The 17717-nt window shown below is 35.5% G+C and overlaps 1 non-coding gene across 1 annotated transcript; it reads right to left on the bottom strand.

The window, feature by feature from the left end:
* Positions 1 to 15396: 15396 nt before the first annotated feature.
* Positions 15397 to 15505, bottom strand: LOC141624471 (small nucleolar RNA R71). Its single transcript, XR_012534282.1, has one exon. It is a non-coding gene; the product is annotated as a small nucleolar RNA R71 (small nucleolar RNA).
* Between the last annotated feature and the right edge of the window lie 2212 nt (positions 15506 to 17717).

The following is a 17717-nucleotide window of genomic DNA, read 5'->3' on the forward strand; positions in this document are numbered from 1 at the left end:
TGTAGATGTCTTAAAACCCTTAATTGTATAGTTTGTATAACAGAAGCGTGGAATATAATACAATGTTACTAATTTTTATTACATATAATCGGTCATTTGTAATTATTACAATTAGTTTTAGGCCATTAGCTTAGGGATGTGTATTGAAATCTGTAGTTGTGGAGTACTATTTTCAACATAAATCGCAATATTCTAGCTTCATTCTTTTCTAGTTTAACCTAAATTATAAGGAAGTAGAAATTTTCTTTACCATTTTTCAAAATATCGTAAAAACGTAAATTATTGACTGGGATATAATTAGAACAGGATGATAACAATTTCAAGCACCAATGAGTGAGTCTTTAAAGTGGATAATTTGTGAATTAGTAAACAACTAGTTTTGTAACCCGTAAAAATCACGGGTCCTATATTGATTACTTGTTTTGGAATTCTTGTTATAAAGGTATTATAATATCGTTGTAGTGTAACCAACTAAAAAGAATCTCAATATTCATCATTTGATTTGATTGAAGGGTTAATAAGTCGGTAACATAAACAATTTTATATAGTCTTAACTGTTACGGCTCATTGTATGGATCAAATTCACATACGCAGTACACGCATTAGCTACTCTACACTACTACAAATCCAGGCAACTACAACGCCCCTTTAACAACGATTATTCACGAAAATCACAATAGACGTTGTAGAATGTATGGCGCGAATTTTACTAAAATCAATTACAACGGGTATGGTTATAAAAACCGTTGTTATTCGTTTTAACAACGGGTCACACATGACCAACCGTTGTTAATAATTTGGCGCAAAATTGGCGCAAAGTTAGTGAAAAGTAATCACAACGGTTATTTTTGAAACCCGTTGTTAAAACTTATTTAACAACGGGTTTTTTTTACAACCGTTGTTAAAACATATTTCACAACGGTTGTTGTTTAATAACCGTTGTCAATACCTTCCATACTCTAAACCACACAAATACAAGTCTGCTGCAGCCACAAAACACAAACCTTAATACATACACAAACACAAACCAAAAAAGAAATAAACACAAACACAAACACAAAACACACACTTTCTCATCGTCTCTTTCTCTCTTTCTCATCGCCGCTTTATCTTCTCGCCGTCACTTTGTTGATTTCATCGTCTCTTTACGTACGTTACGTAATTATCGTTTGTTTCATCGTCATTATTTTATTTTTCTAATTATTTCGTTTCCATGTATGTGTTTTTATCGACCATTAGGTTCCGTTCAAAGATCTCTGCTAATTATTTCATTTCCATCTTCTTTGGTGTCCTTCAATACGGATCGAGCATAGTAAGAGTCTTAAGGATGATATCATTCATTTTGTTGGAGTTTGGAGTTTGTTTTGAAAGATTAAGGAGAGGGTTAATTTATTTGGAGTTTGTTTTAGCAGTTAGGGTTTGGAGAATATATTGAGATAATGGAAATGCATGTTAGTTGAGATAATGCAATGTATTTATACTAAGCAATGTGTGGGTTGAGTTGTTTTTTAATTAATATATATGTTAGGAAGTTGTGCCATAATCAAAGCATCATCATATCTCTCAATACTTTGCTTCAAATCTTATTGGACAAGAATGGCGTGGCGAAATAATCTGGATCTTGATGATGACTGATCTATGGAGTTGAAAAAATTGAAGCAAATCAAACAAGCATAACTCAACACTTTCAAAATGATCATTTCATTTAATTTTAAACCAAATACATTACAGCAATTATCAGAAATCAAAAGATGTATAATAAGCCGGAACAACCCCGGTTAAGCGTAAAAAGCGCTTCTCAACCTGCCACCAATCACGCCACTCTGGTATACCGCTAACTTCCGGGTCATTGGCTTCATATTTTGCAATAACAGATTGAATATATGCAAGGACACGACTTGCATGTGGAGATAAGGTTGGAAGAGTACAACTCAACATATCTCTGGCTGACAGCCAAGTTGCGAGTAACAGGCCGACGAGGGTATGAAGATGATGATGATGATGAGGCTTTGTTGACAAGCCGGACTGCTTCACGCCTCTTAATCCAATAATTCCGTTGATGTTCAAGGGATGCTTTGATTAATGGGTGTTGATCGGCGGGAAGCCCGGCGAGAACCTTCCCATCATCTTCAATCGTTTGTGTAAGCCATTCTTCGTTGTTGATAAAATTAGGGTTCATTGCCATGTTGTTTCAATTAATGAATGTTAGATACTAAAGGATGCTTTAATATTTATAGCTAGTCACATTTATAAGTTTTTTCAAAACCATTGGTAATTAATTTAAGGGATATTCTGCATGCATCGGAATTCTAACGGGCCGTAATTATACATGCATCTAGTAATATTTAATTTAATTTTTTTTTTATTTTTTAAGAACAAACAACAACGGTCATTTACAAACAACCCGTTGTCTTTAGTTATAACAACGGTTTTGTATATTACAACCCGTTGTTATAACTTTCCCCCCAAAATTGAGTCACACTTTCCACAACGGGTTTTTATACTTAAAACCGTTGTTAAAACTATTAACAACGGGTTGCTTAAGAAAACCAACCGTTGTTACAACCTTTTACAATGGACGCTTTAACAACGTCCGCTTTTTTATATAACAACGGTTTTTGACCGTTGTTATAGCCTGTATCTGTAGTAGTGCTACCTGTTCTTTTCATTTAGCACACATTCATCAGTTGGGACTTGGGAGACTTGGAGCATTCTGGCCAAATGTGGGAGCTAAATTATTGTAATTGCAGATTTAAAGGTAGTCAGATACCACCTAAAAAAAGCATTAAGATGTCCTAAGTAAATACCAATTCATGAGGATACTAAGTAAACATAAAGGGGCTTGCACCCTAACAGCAACGATTCCAGGGGTTGTCAACTCGTCATACTCATCCGTCTGCATTGAATTGGCTTTGATGCAGCCTATCCAAACTCATACTCCGTAGAAAAATACAAACAGGCTTTGGAATTATCTTACTTCACACTTATGTCCTCTTCTGTCATTTAACGAAGTTTCAAAATCACTCAATTAGTGAGCTTTATTGCTCCCAATTCAACCACACATTTGAGCTATAAAACAACCAATCGACTGCAGCTTCAAAGATTTAACCAATCTCCGATCAATCCATTCAATAATCAAACAACTACAAACAAAACCGATGACGCTACAATAAAATTACATGAAGATGACGCTGCTAACATCCAAATTTGTTCCCAAGCCAAAGAACAAACTTTGTTATACAATAACCTTGACATATAGGTTAAGTTTGTATATTATGGATCATTAAGAATTAAGACGAAAGATATACATGGGTATCAACGGCTTTGTACATTACAACACAAGTCCCTTCGCCAGGTGTGTAGCATATGAAAATTGATTCATCGATCGCTGTCGTTAGTACCCAACTTGGTAATCTTCAATGACTTGAAAATTACCAATAAAAAAAAAGACAATTGAAAGCTTAATTACCATAGAAGATAATAATGAAAATAAGAACATCATAATAAATTACACTTCCTCCATCCCACTTTTATTGTCCTCTTCCCCTTCAAATTTTATCCCATAATTATCATTAAACATTAGCATTCTCCAAAATCCTAATTCAACAAAATACGGAAAGCTTAACTAAAAAACAGAGCAATCCTATTAAAAAGCAATTAAATGAGTGAGTAATCTTGAACCTGAAATCATAGTGTCATTCATTATACCAATATAAAAATTACGAACAGTAATATTATCATTGTATGGAAGGATAAAGTATGCAAACTTACAAATATTATACAATATCTCCACTAAGGCTATTGCAATTCATGGAGTTTATGAGGCACAACTCCATTTTATAGAGAGAAGGGTCAGCGGTTAAAGAGACTCCAATTTATGCATGATGAATTAATAATTAAAATTAATTAGGAAGTAAAGAGGGGGAATGGAAGAGTTCCAATAAACTGAAAAGCATGTCGAAGAGACGGAGGACTTAAAAAGAATTTTGAACGCTCAAGTCAACAACAATGAGAGGAAATTTAATAGATTAATTAATTATTTTTTTTTTTAGCTAAAGCAAAGAATTTTCTAGCGAGGCTACGCTACCTAGTACACAAACCACAATAGTTTAGAAAATTGACACGTAGACTACTGCATGGCATTTCTAAATCCTATGTGGATTTGTCTACATGGAGTTTATGGGTCATTTTAGCCTAGGCTTTTAATAGTATTTTATAGATGTAGGGAATGACTAAAATATTAATCTATCTTGGACAAGGAAGCAATTATGGATAAGTCTTTGTCATTGACGACTTAATCTAAACTAGTTTTAAACCCGTGTAAAATTGCACGGGTATGTATTTGGGTCGGAATGAATGTTTTTTGATGAATATTTTTTTTTTTTTGCATTCCCATTTGTAATTATGTACTTTTATTATTAATTATGTAATTCATTCCGATTATATGTAATTAATTTATTCATTCCGATTTTATATAATTATTTCATAAAATTATCTCTAAGCCAGATATTGTAGCATTTTTGTATTGACAGAACATTTTTAAGAAATAAATTCTTTTGCACACCAGTGGGACCCACCAAAAACTGAATTTCCAAAAAAAAAAAATGTTGTATATATGACGTGGCTCTCTCTCCATTCAGTAAATGCTCCTGAATTAATAAAGATAGGATTCAAAATCTTTATATATGTTAATAAAGAATGTCAAAATCTATACAACTAGTATTGGTACCCGGCTATTTTTCTATGACATATCCTAAAATTACGATGAAATAAATTTTGAGACAAATTTACTATTCCCGCTATTAATATTTCTGATTTCACTCTTATTAATAAAACAATAGTAATAACATTTCACTACTTGCCCATAATCATTGTTACTTTCACTACTCCCGCAGTAATTATTGTTACTGTCACTATTGCCGCATTAATATAGATAATTTCACTACTCCCGTCGTAATTATTGTTACTTTCACTATTGTCGCATTAATATTGATTATTTCACTACTCCCGTTTTTGTTTCTACCACTTTCACTAATCTCGCTGATAATATTGTTACTTTACTATTCAAATGAGTTATTACTATCATATAACTTTATCCAATATTACTACAATTCTTTTCTTTACTGACGAAATTACTTTTACTACTTAGGCATGCAATTTTAAGAGAATTATATATTTATATAAATATATTACATATATGCATTAAATCAAATCGAAAAAATTATGCAATACTCCCTCCATTCTCCTATAATGTTCCCATTTTCTATTTTGGGATAATCCACTATAATGTTCCCATTTGCTTTATTTCCTTTTATGGGTATTTAAAATGACCATTTTATCCTAATGCCACTCTAATATTTACACATTTTACCTCATTTAACCCACTTAAATCATCTTATATCTAATTTAACCCACATACTTAACTCTAATTACTCCTCCATATATTAACTCCTCAGCATATACTCCTCTATCTCCCTCCTCTCATCTATTATCCCTCTCACCACCTTTCGTCGAGTTAACCCACCACCCGACAACTCCACCAGCACTACTCCGACGAGTTAATCTTAGGCGACACCACCACTACTCCGGTGAGTTAACCCACCACCTGCCCGTCTTTCTCCTCCTCGACACCTTCACAAGACGCCTTTTATGTCCTCCAACCACCACCAACAATAACACCCACTCGTCCCCATTGACATCTACTCGTTTTTTTCAGATCTATTGTTGTATTTTTTCAGATCTCGTTTTTTTGGGATTTCTCGTTTTGTTTTTTTGGGATTTCTCGTTTTTTAGGGTTTATTGGAGGTGTGGGGTAGGATTGGGGTATGATGGTGGCGCCAATGGGCGGTGATGGTGACGTGAGGTGGTGGGAGATGTTCATGGTGGCGACTGATAATGGCGTTGATAGTGGCGTTAGGTGGTCGAGATGTCGATGGTGATGCTAGGTGGTGGAGATAAAGTCGATGGTGGCGGCTGATAATGGCGGTGGTGGGAGATGTCGACAATGTTATAAGTTTGTTAAGCAATTTGGTGAAAAAGTTAATCACTTAATCTCACTTGATTAGTCCTTCTTTTACTTCCTAAAACTGGCCCACTTGGTTTAATCCTTTGTTCCTTGGTTGTTGAGCCATTTACAAACGGGAACATTACTAAAAAAAGGGAGGGAGTATTATATATTATGGAATCTAACTTGAATTACTTATAACATACTTATATTATATTTTTGTATGTTAAATAATTATCATCTCTATACATCTAATAAACTATAAAGTTTAATAAAATTGCATAAATTTTAAATTAATATATAATTTTATAATGATAATAATTAATACCATAAGTGTGCATGTTTATACTAATTAATTATTTTATTTTAAGGAAATTGACCATCTTTTAGTCTTCTAAAAATATTTAGGAAAATTACCAAGCATCTTCTTTTCTCTAGTCTCATTGATATTGACCATTTTAATTAATTATTTTATTTTAAGGAAATTGACCATCTTAATTAATTATTTTATTTTAAGGAAATTGACTATGTTTTAGTCTCTTAAAAATGTTTAGGAAAATTACCAAACTTCTATATAATTTAATTTTAACCCAAACTATATAATATTTGCATTGAGATCCCTTAATCGGGTCCATCACACGGTGCTAGTAATTTAAAACTATATAGTATAATTAATTTGTATAACTTTCTTTAATTACATTGAAATCCTTTGATTTCTGAATTTAATATATAGTATTGATTCTCATAATTGTAAAGATGAGCTAGTAGTTGATCACCAAAGACGACCAATCCCTACGCATCCCACTTCAATGATTCAATCCTCGGATATTATTAGAGTATAAAATCGATTTCTTGGTTGGAGTCCCAAGATCGATTTTTATAATTCTAAAAATTGTCTTCCTACTTTGTATTTACTCGTTTTGTTTATAATACTAATTTTGGTTTGGGTAAGATTATTGATAGTCTTGAGACAAGATTTTGGTAAGTCTTAAGACAAGACTTACTCAAGATTACCAATAATCTACGTTAGTCTTGACAAAATCTTAAGTTGAGTATTGGAAATTCAAGACTCAACTTAAGACTTTGGGTGAGTATTGACCCTACCTTAAAAGAAAAATAAACAATGAATGAATCCCATGTATCATTTCTCTTTTGTGAAAAAAAAAGGAGTAAAGTGAAAAGGTAGAGTCTGAGGTGAGTCTGACGGATAATGTATAAAGTCTAAGGGGTCTGAGGTGGGTCTGAACAATAAAGAAATAATAAAAGTAAATGAAAAGCTGATGTGACAGAGTTTTAAGATTTGGGAGAGTCTTACTGATAATCTCACCCTTAGTTTCTTATTTACTAGAGGGGCGTCTCGTGTCCCAGCTTTGTACTTTGTAGCCGTATCTTATGTAGTACTCCCTCCAATTTCTTATGTTGTTCCTTTTTTTTTTGGCCCAAAAATTAAGGGAATCAATTTGGACCACACAATATATATGACCCCACATGTAGTTGATTTTTGACCACACAAACTTGTCCAAAAAAGGAAAGAGGGAACAACAATGAAATTGGACGGAAAGAAAAAGAGGAACAACATACGAAATTAGAGGGGGTATTAATGAAAGTTCATTGTTATTAAAATGTCTTAACTTCAATGAAAATAATTAGAAACTTGAATAGCGGTAAGCAAAGCCTATCTTTGGGAATTTAACCTAAATTCTACGATGTTTTTAATATTTTACTGGGTTGTCTTACTTAGTGTAGCAACTTGACAATGGCGGAGGTAGAAGAGAGTTATTAGTGGCGAACGCCCTTGCTGGAGAATGAAAATTTAAAAATTCTATGTTAATTTTTTTTTCTGAATTCTTTGAGTTTTCCTTGTATTATTAATTCGTCGCGAATTTTTCCCCCTACCGAGTTCAAATCTCGGACCACCACTAACTATAATTGTATAATTAGTTGAAAAATTAGCGTTCCACGTTTAAAAAAGTTATCTGGTTAGCTGGGTAGTCAAGAAAACGCTACCAATAGTCGAACCAAGTTATGTAGAAGGCCGTAAGAGCATATGCATCAATGGGGTGACCCAAACCTTCTATCTCTTTTCCACCTCACTTTTCACAAACTTTTCGCACTACCCTCCTCATTTTGTAATCGTCTCTTGCACTAATGGGGTTCCCCAACAATTTCTCTTTTCTACATTTCTATGTCCCACCGGCCGCCGCATATTTACTAGACCTGGCAAAACGGGTCAACGGGTCGGGTCATTTCGGGTCGGGTCATTTCGGGTTTTTCATTGAGGGCTTCTCATTGATTTCGGGTTAACTTGGGTCGGGAAGGGTCATTTCGGGTTTCGGGTTTGTTGGTCGGGTCAGTTTCGGGTCAAACGGGTCGGATTGTTTCGGGTCGGGTCATTTTCGGGTCAATGAATAATTGAGAAATAGCCATTTCAAGTCTTTTCGGTTCAATTAGAGATATATTTTGTCGGGTCATTTTCGGGTTTGGTGGTTGTGGATCGGGTCATTTTCGGGTCGGGCCAGTACGGGTCAAGAAAGCTCGGGTCATGTTCGGGTCGGGTCAATTCGGGTTTTCGGGTCACATTCGGGTGATGTAGTTCGGGTCACTTCGGGTCTCGGGTCAGCTTTTTCGGGTCGGGTTGCTTTTGTCAGGTCTAAATTATTTACTCTTTTATAACAATATTATTTTATTAGTTATTAATGGGTAAAGTGAAAAAGATGCTATTGTTTTACATTTGGGAACCCTCCCTAATATTAGGAGCTCCCCATATAATGGGAACCTACATGCATTTATAGTAGGGGTGTTCATTCGCGGTTCGGTTCACCGAACCTCTAATTTAATTCGGTTCGCACACGGTTCGATTCGGCAAAACTCCGAACCTAAACCGCACCGTTAGAAACGGTTATAAACGGTTCGGTTAACCACTTTAAACGGTTATTAGCGGTTCGGTTACCGGTTAAACGATAATCGTTCTATAGTACTTTTTTTTTCAGTTTTCGTTAATTTTTGAGAATTTTTTCTAATAGTTTAATTAAATTTTCATTATAAATTATACCCAACGATAAAGTTAATAAGCTAAACTTTAACATTAATCAATTTAAGAAATTTTAAATTTGGATACACTAAGAAAATTAAACGAACGAACAGTTTTTTATATAATATTTTAATTTTTTGCTTAATTTTTTGTGAAACGGTTCGGTTCGCGGTTAACCGGTTATCTAAAATTGTGAACCTTAACCGAACCTTTTCCATAATAAAGTTAACGGTTCGGTTCAAAGAACCGCTTTCTCAAAACGGTTCGGTTAATCGAACCTTAAAAATGGACGATTTTGCGGTTTTGCGGTTATTGCGGTTCGATTTATTGTGAACACCCCTAATTTATAGGCCTCTTCAAATAAGGAAAGAGGGTGCATTTGGGTCACTAAATTTTCACGAATGAGTTTGGAGTGGGTTGCTCGAAGAAGTTTAAGGCCCACGTGCAAAGAACAATTAAAAGAGTTAATTTGCCAGAGGCCAATGGACTATAGCAGGCGGACCACGGTTGCCGACTTAAAAGCAATGCAAGAAACAATTAAAAAGTCAACCCATAAAACGTTCGTTGACAAATTACTAAGGAATCGTCAATAATTTGTAGTGACTTTTTTAATTTATCCTTCGCTCTAAATCCTCATATATTAATATCTTTTTTTCAAAATTCACTAAAAAAACCGCTCACAAAAAAACAAAAAAAATCGCTTTTAACTACGACATTTTCGTCACCACCGCTTCTACTACGACATTTCCGCCATCAAATTCAAGCAATCGACGACGTATGTATTCTTCACTAGTTTAATATTTTTAAAATTTTGTTATTAGTTAGTAGATTTAGGTGAACTAGGAAAGTGGTGTTTAATTGTCTTTTTTAGAAAATGTGCCGACGACGTTTAACTTACACGACCCTAAAAAAATTAGCGATTATCGATTCCTGCGCCCAAAACTAATCTAAGACGGAAATTATTATTTTTTTTAAAAAAAAAAATATGTTGAAAAATGGTCTGGACGAACAAATTTTGCGTCCAGACGGAAAAAATTTCGTCTAAACCTACCTCCAGACGCGAAATTTCTTCGTCCAGACCTAGGCCCAGTCGAAAAAAAATTTCGTCCGGGAAAAAAAAATTCAAATTTTTTTCCCCGACGAAATTTTTTTTCGTCTGACCCTAAGTCTCGATGAAATTTTTTTTCATCCTGACAATTGTTTTTTCCGTCTTAAATTAGTTTTGGGCGTGGGATCGATAATCGCTAATCCGTTCTACTCTAGTCTAATCATAAACTTGAAACGTAAACATATCTCTTGAATATCGTTACTAGCTTGATCGTTGTTATCGTCATTAGTCGACACGATTAAAACCGTTTAATCGAAAATTACGTAAACTAAATTACGATTTCTATGATTATGTTGTCGTCCTTTTTTTTTTTTTTTTTTAAAAAAAAAATCGTTTTTTTAAAAAGATTTTAGAGAGAGTGAAAGGGGGGAAGTTATGGGGGCATTGTTGAAACACAAATTCTCATTGAAGACATGACAGATCCGTCACAAGCTGAAGACGGATACCATTTTACCTCACAATGTACCCACTTTTTCTCTCTCTGCAACACTATTCATGTGGTTTCCTTTCTCCACTAACCCATTTTGTTACCATTTTATCTCACAAAATATCCGTCACAAATGGTAACCCGTCACAAGGGAGACCAATTGTGAAACACAAATGTGATGTTTAATTGTCGACGTGATTTAGTAAATGTGTCGATGACGTTTAACATGACCCTTAAAAAGAGCTAATTTACCAAGTGTGTTTGGTGTCCGTAGATTTTTTTAGTTTGGCTGTTGTCATAAGTCGTCGATTCATTACTTTAAATCATCGACAATAATGATGGAACTATCATTTTTGTCCCTTTCATAATTACTCACTTAAATTCTCTCTAAACCTCTTTCTACATATAAGTCAAAATCCATTCAATCTGTTTATACCTAGCCATTTGATAATGTCGAACAATGACGAAGAGGTATGTTTGTTGATTTAACGTACTTTTTTTAATTAAGTTAGGAAAAATTGGTAGTTAATATCTAATATATACATTTTTTTTTATAAATTACTCCCTCTTATTCCTTATAATCTTCCACATTAGTTTTAGAAAAAAATTTAGTGGGATGGTAATATGTGGATGAAAATGAAAACAGGAAAGAGAATGTGGGGTCAGAAATTATTATAACCACTTGCAAATGGTTGACAAATAAGGAAAGTGGAAATTCTTAGTGAATTTGTCGTTTTAGGAAATATGGAAGATTATAAAGAATAGGAGGGAGTAGTACCTAATAATCTAATATAAAGTTTTTTAAAACTTATTACCTAAAAAGTACATTATCCTTATAAATTGGTACCTAAAATGATTTCAGTCAACAATTTTAAATCTTAATTTGGATGCCAAATCGATCAAAACCCTAATTTGATTTCTTTACTAAAATCACACTTTTAAATCACGAGAAACTTTACTCAAATCATACTTTTACATCATGATTTGGAGTATTCATATCATGAACTTTTGGGAAACTAAAGAGATCAAATAGAGAGAAGAAAGAACACAAAGAAAAGAAAGAAGCAAGACTAATACCAATAATTAAGAAGATTAAGAGACATTTTAGATTAAGGATTTGATAAATTTTTACTTTGAAGGAACTTTAAAAGAAAAATACAAGGTCTCAAAAAGAGAGAAGAGAGATGAGATTGTGGAAAGAGGTTAAATATGAAGAGTGATAAAGATGAAGAATTGTAATTAATTTGTGGAAGAAGGATAACTAAGATATGATAGTAAGAATAATTTGAGTATAAACAGAAAAAGATATAGATTGATTAGTCTGAAATACCTAATAAAATTGTCGGAATTCATTTTTTGTACCAATTTATAATAAAAATGTACTTTATAAGTGTGGACATGGGCCCACCTACACGCCAACATGTGGACATGCAACATTCTGAAAAGCCACGTTTGGTGACGTAAAAATGCTTTTGGCTGGATCGCTTTAGATAGGACGGTTTCGTTTCGGTGAAGGTCTCGAAACGATGCAAAGATGTTCGGAGTCGCCACCAAGCAATTATGGAGTGCTAGGACACCGTTCGAAATTCACATTATACCTGGGTCAAACAAAGCATAAAACGGTGCTTGACACAGATACTAAAGATAAGGACTCGTCCCCCTTTAGCATTCTATGTATAGAATGGCTTTCGTTGCCATGGATAAGGTCGTCCATTATCCAAAGGTTCTGAGTAAGGGGTGATGGTACATATTGGGAAGCCATTTAATCAGACACCTAATCCCGCCCGCGTTAGCGTCCTCTACTGATCGATCGTGGTTGCTAGTGCAAAAGTTGATAAAACGGGTTAAATACATGAATGCGCATCCATTAGTTTTACATAACACGTGAAAGTTTTCTAAGTCGGTTGTTTATCCAAGTATCAAGTGATTGATATCGAGTTGGATTTAAGTTGATTTGCATGCAAAAACAGAAATTAACTATACACTTACCGAGTTACGTTAGGGTGTTTAACACGATCCATTTATTTGAAAAAGTGTGTTTGAATGATAAAGTGTAAAATGTAAACTCGTCAATCTGATCCGTGTGCATTCGGTTTTAACCGTGATCGGGATAGTCCTAGACAAGTGCTGAAATGAAACAGAACAGTGCCAGGCTGCCCAATTGGGGCGCGAGCCTATTGGCGTGGGCAAGGGCCTTCCACAGGTTTGTAAAAGTTGGAAAACAGAGAGCTCATTAGGGCGCGTGCAAAGCGACGGTCCAAGCGAGCCATCTGGCTTTTGTTGAAAAGGTTAATAAGACCGCTTTTGTGCTAATGTTTTGGATGTGGTTTGCATGACTTGGAGTATTTACCATTATATTGGTAATATTCCGTGTCGGATATGGATTTGCAAGCTTGACATGAATAGTTTACAAATAAAAGTTAAATATGTGTATGCTTAACTATTTCGTCACCGCACTCGAATTAAATCGACATGACATATATGTTATGTAATACTGCACTGAATCAAAGACGTTATTCGGGTGGGCACCCCCTTGAAGAGGTCCATTTATAGGCTTAAAATATGACTAGTGCTTAAAGTATTTGATAAGTGCATATTTTATATATTTTCATCCCCTATATTAGCTCCATTTTACATGAAATTTAGCACTTATCATAGTGTTTTGAGCTAATATTTGTTATTCTAGTGCGTTTGTTTGTCCCCACATGTTTTGTAGAATATTTGAGCTTTTTAGATCTAAAATACTACAAGATGACCCACTAGAGTACAATGGCTAAACAGACCCAATATTGGACTAGCATGAAGTGTTTGCATGGGGTTTTCATGAAGAAGTTGATGGACTAATGTGTGCAATGCAATTGTGTCAACAAACCAAAGTCAAGCCCAACTCAAAGTCCAAGTCAAGGTGGAAAAGATAGGATTCCAAGCTACCTAGGATGCCAAGAATTAAGGTCTTAACCGAGTGATTAATCGCACAATTAATCACCAACATAGGATTCTCCGAGCAATTAAGAAGAGAATTAAGGCAAATGAGCTGGAAACCCACGTCCCCGATCGGGGCCCCCAACCCCGATCGGGGTTGCATGTCTCTTGAATGTTTACGTTTCACCCCCTCCCCTATATAAAGGGGAGTCACTTCATAGCTTAGGTATCTTATATTCTTACGTCTCATATACTTACAATAGCCTCAAGCATTATAATTTCTCTCAATAGTTTTCATATTAGTTTACAATATTGTCAAGCTTGTAGTTCTCAAACATTTAGTTCTTAATATATTTCAAGCTTTTGGTTCTATTTATTTATTCCATACAAGTTCTCTTCTATTAAGGTATTCCTATTTCTAGTTTACAATTTTACATTTCTATTTAGTTTATACATAGTTTATAATTAGGTACATTATTTATATTACATTAGCATTATTTCTTTTACATGTTATACCACCTAGTTTATATAAATCATACAATCATGTTTAGCATTTCTTACAATATAGTTTATAATTTACACCTTAATATGAGTAGCTAAATTTCCTAGTCTAAGGGTTAGAGGAGCCATGCAAAATCAAGTATATAACATGTTAAAATAGGTTGATAAAAATATTGTTCAATTGTTTCTATCACATGTTTGCACCATAATGTTTAATCTTTGTTTAAGGCCTTATTCATAGATTAAGTTTGTTCATTCATTCTAAAAGTCAAGAGGCATGGAATCGAATTAGACAAAGCATGTGTAGTAGGACGGCCTAGTCATGGACGGAAGTTTCTCTAGGACCCGGTCTATGGTTGATAATAATGCCGTAAGGTGGGTGTCTCTAAGCCTAAGCAATTGACAATGTTTTTAATACCGAGTTTGACATAATTATATATTTACCTTTGCATGTGTGACCCGACCCCCTCAGACTCCTTTTTATTATATAGATTACACCATAATTTTTATTAGTCATCAAACCAACAACAAACAAACAAAACGAAATCGACCTTGATAAGAATCTTTCCATAGCATTTCACAACGTAATTCCCGTTTCCTTGTGTTCGACCCCTATTGCTACATTCATTTGTTGTTTAGGGTAATTATCTTTGCATAGGTACACGATAAGCCTATCAAATTTTGGCGCCGTTGCCGGGGAAACAGTTTTATTACGTTTTGAATTGTCGATTTTTATCTTGTTTCCTTTTGTCTTGAGGAACACTTGTTCCTTGAGACCGTTACTTATCATTTTCCTAGAAATTGTTGTCTTATGCCTAGGTCCTCTCGTCGTGGAGAATTGCTTTCACCGGATTCCGACCCCGAGAAAACCTTTAGGAGAAGACGACGTTTTTGGAAGGAAGTGAAAGAAGCCACTTCTCCCGTACAAGTTGAAAGTGCTAGAAAGTCTTACTTAGACGATCTAGAAGTTCTTGAAGAGGAGGAGGTTTCTAGTTCATCATCTCCACGACCACCACCATCTACTACCAAAAAATTGGTGAAGCTTTCCGATCCCTCAAAGCCTACCGCGGCCATGCTTCCGGCCGGTATCACAACTACTCAAATTACCGCGCCGGAGTTCGAGATCAAGCCGGCTTTCATTAGCCTTGTGGAGAGGAAGCAATTTGGGGGAAGTCCTTTGGAGGATCCCAATTTGTATGTGCAAAATTTCTGTGACTATTGCTCTATGATCCGACAAACGGGCGTCACTCAAGCCCAAATAAGGGAAATACTTTTCCATTTGTCTTTGAAGGACAAGGCCAAGCTTTGGATCAATAGCCTTGACCGCACCGCCATGGGAATCACCAATTGGGAGACATTGGCTCTTGCTTTCTATCAAAAGTTTTTTCCACCGGAGAAAACTCAAACTTTGAGGAGCCAAATCACCGGATTCCATCAACAAGCTCTTGAGAGCTTATATGAAGCTTGGGAGAGTTACAAGGAGTTGCAAAGACAATGTCCACATCATGGTCTAGACGATTGGTTCCTAGCAATAACATTCTACAATGGATGTTGTGCCGAGTCCCGAAGGATTCTTGATTCCACCAACAATGGGCGGTTTGATCAAATTGACACCGACCTTACTCATGCCACGATCGAATCTATGGCCGTCCATGATGCTCAATATGTGAATTCCCGCATTGTGCCACTCAAAGGTAAATAAGAATCCTCCAACAATTCCGTCTTGCTAGCTCAAATTGCCTCACTCCAACAACAATTGGCGGAAAGGGATGCTAGAGATTCCGTTCAACAACTCAATGCCATGTCTTCTACAAGTCAAATCATCTTTTGTGATGGTTGTGGAGGTGCGAGTCATTACACCGCTCATTGCCAAGCTCCTATTGAAGAGGTAAATGCCTTTCTTGCTTTAAGACAAAATGCTTATCCACCGGGTACATTCTCAAATACATATAATCCAAATACAAGATTTCACCTGAATATGTCTTATAGAAGCAATAATGTGCTTAATCCTCAACCATAACCCCCACCACAACAAAATGCCTATGTTCCTCAACAACAAAAGTATAATCCTCCACCCGGGTTATTAAAATCAACAAAGGCCCCCACAAAACAATTACCAACAAAATCAACCCCCACCACAAAATAGCCAACAAAACAACCAAGAAGGAGGTAAGCTTGAGGGCTTGATAGTCCGAATGCAAAAGGAATTGTTGGCTCAAATTCAAAAGAATGAGCAAGCTCAAAATGCCGCAATCAAGATGTTGGAGCAACAAATGGCTCAATTGGCCTCATCTAGCTCTTCAAGGAAAACGGGTCAACTACCCCCTCAAGGTGAGCAACCACATGCTACACTTAATGCTATCTCTTTAAGAAGTGGTACGAAATATGATGGGCCATCCATGCCCAAAGAAAATGAGGAGGTACTTGTTGAGTTGGAGATTTCTCCAATTGGTAAGGAAAGTGAAGATGTTCCAAAGAAGGTGGATGATCCACTTGTTGTTGAGAAGGTCAAGGATGTGGAGGATGCTCCTCCAAAGAAAGATGTTGAAGCAAGGATTCCGGAAAAAGTCAAAGTGCCATTTCCTCATAGATTGGCAAAGCATCAAAAGAATACCCAATTCGGTAAGTTCATGGAAGTTGTGAAGAATCTCCAGGTAACCTTTCCTTTTACCGAATTAATCACTCAAATTCCATCTTACACTAAGTTCATGAAATACATTTTAACTAAGAAGAGGACTTTTGATGAAGTTGAAACAATAGCTCTCACCGTCGAGGTGAGTGCTCTTTTGCAAAACAAGCCCCCTCCTAAGTTAAAAGATCCCGGTAGCTTTTCTATTCCATGCACAATTGGCACTTATCAAATTGATAAAGCTTTATGTGATTTAGGTGCTAGTGTGAGTGTAATACCTTACTCTATTTGTGCTAAGCTTAACATGAGAGTCTTAAAATATACTAGTGTCACATTGCAAATGGCGGACCGTTCTATAAAACGCCCTTTGGGAGTTTTGGAGGATGTTCCCATTAAGGTTGGCAAGTTTTTCATTCCGGTTGATTTTATTGTTCTTGACATGGCCGAAGATGCCCAAATCCCATTTATTTTGGTAAGACCCTTTTTACATACCGCGGGTGCATTAATTGCTGTCAAGAATGGTAAAATTACATTGGAAGTGGGTGACGAAAAGGTCATATACAATTTGAATAGTGCCATGAATAGTCCAATGATAGAAGAGTCTTGTTATTCTATTGACATTTTGGATGTTGTTGACATTGTTATAGACGACTCTACACCTCGATCTTTATCTAAAGATCCCTTGGAGGCACTCTTGTTATTGGAATCATTTGCAGGTGATGATGAGATTGGGAATAAGAATATTGATGCTTTGGAGCAAGAATTGGATGGAGAGGAGCTATCATTGGAGGAGAGCTTATACTTTATAGTCTTGGTTGCTACACCTCAAGATCTTGAATTACAAAAACCCGAGCTTAAGCCCCCTCCTTCCAATTTGAGGTATGCTTTTCTTGATGATAAGGAGATGTGTCCGGTAATCGTTAGTGCTAAATTAGATGAGAGTCAATTGGCTAAATTGCTTCATGTCTTAAGGTCTCACAAGAAAGCCATTGGTTATAAACTTGACGATTTAAAGGGCATAAGCCCCGAATTTTGCATGTATCGAATCAATATTGAAGAAGATCATAAACCATGTGTGCAAGGTCAAAGACGACT

Source organism: Silene latifolia, chromosome 1 (genome assembly GCF_048544455.1).
Source record: "Silene latifolia isolate original U9 population chromosome 1, ASM4854445v1, whole genome shotgun sequence".
Classification (NCBI taxonomy): Eukaryota; Viridiplantae; Streptophyta; class Magnoliopsida; order Caryophyllales; family Caryophyllaceae; genus Silene; species Silene latifolia.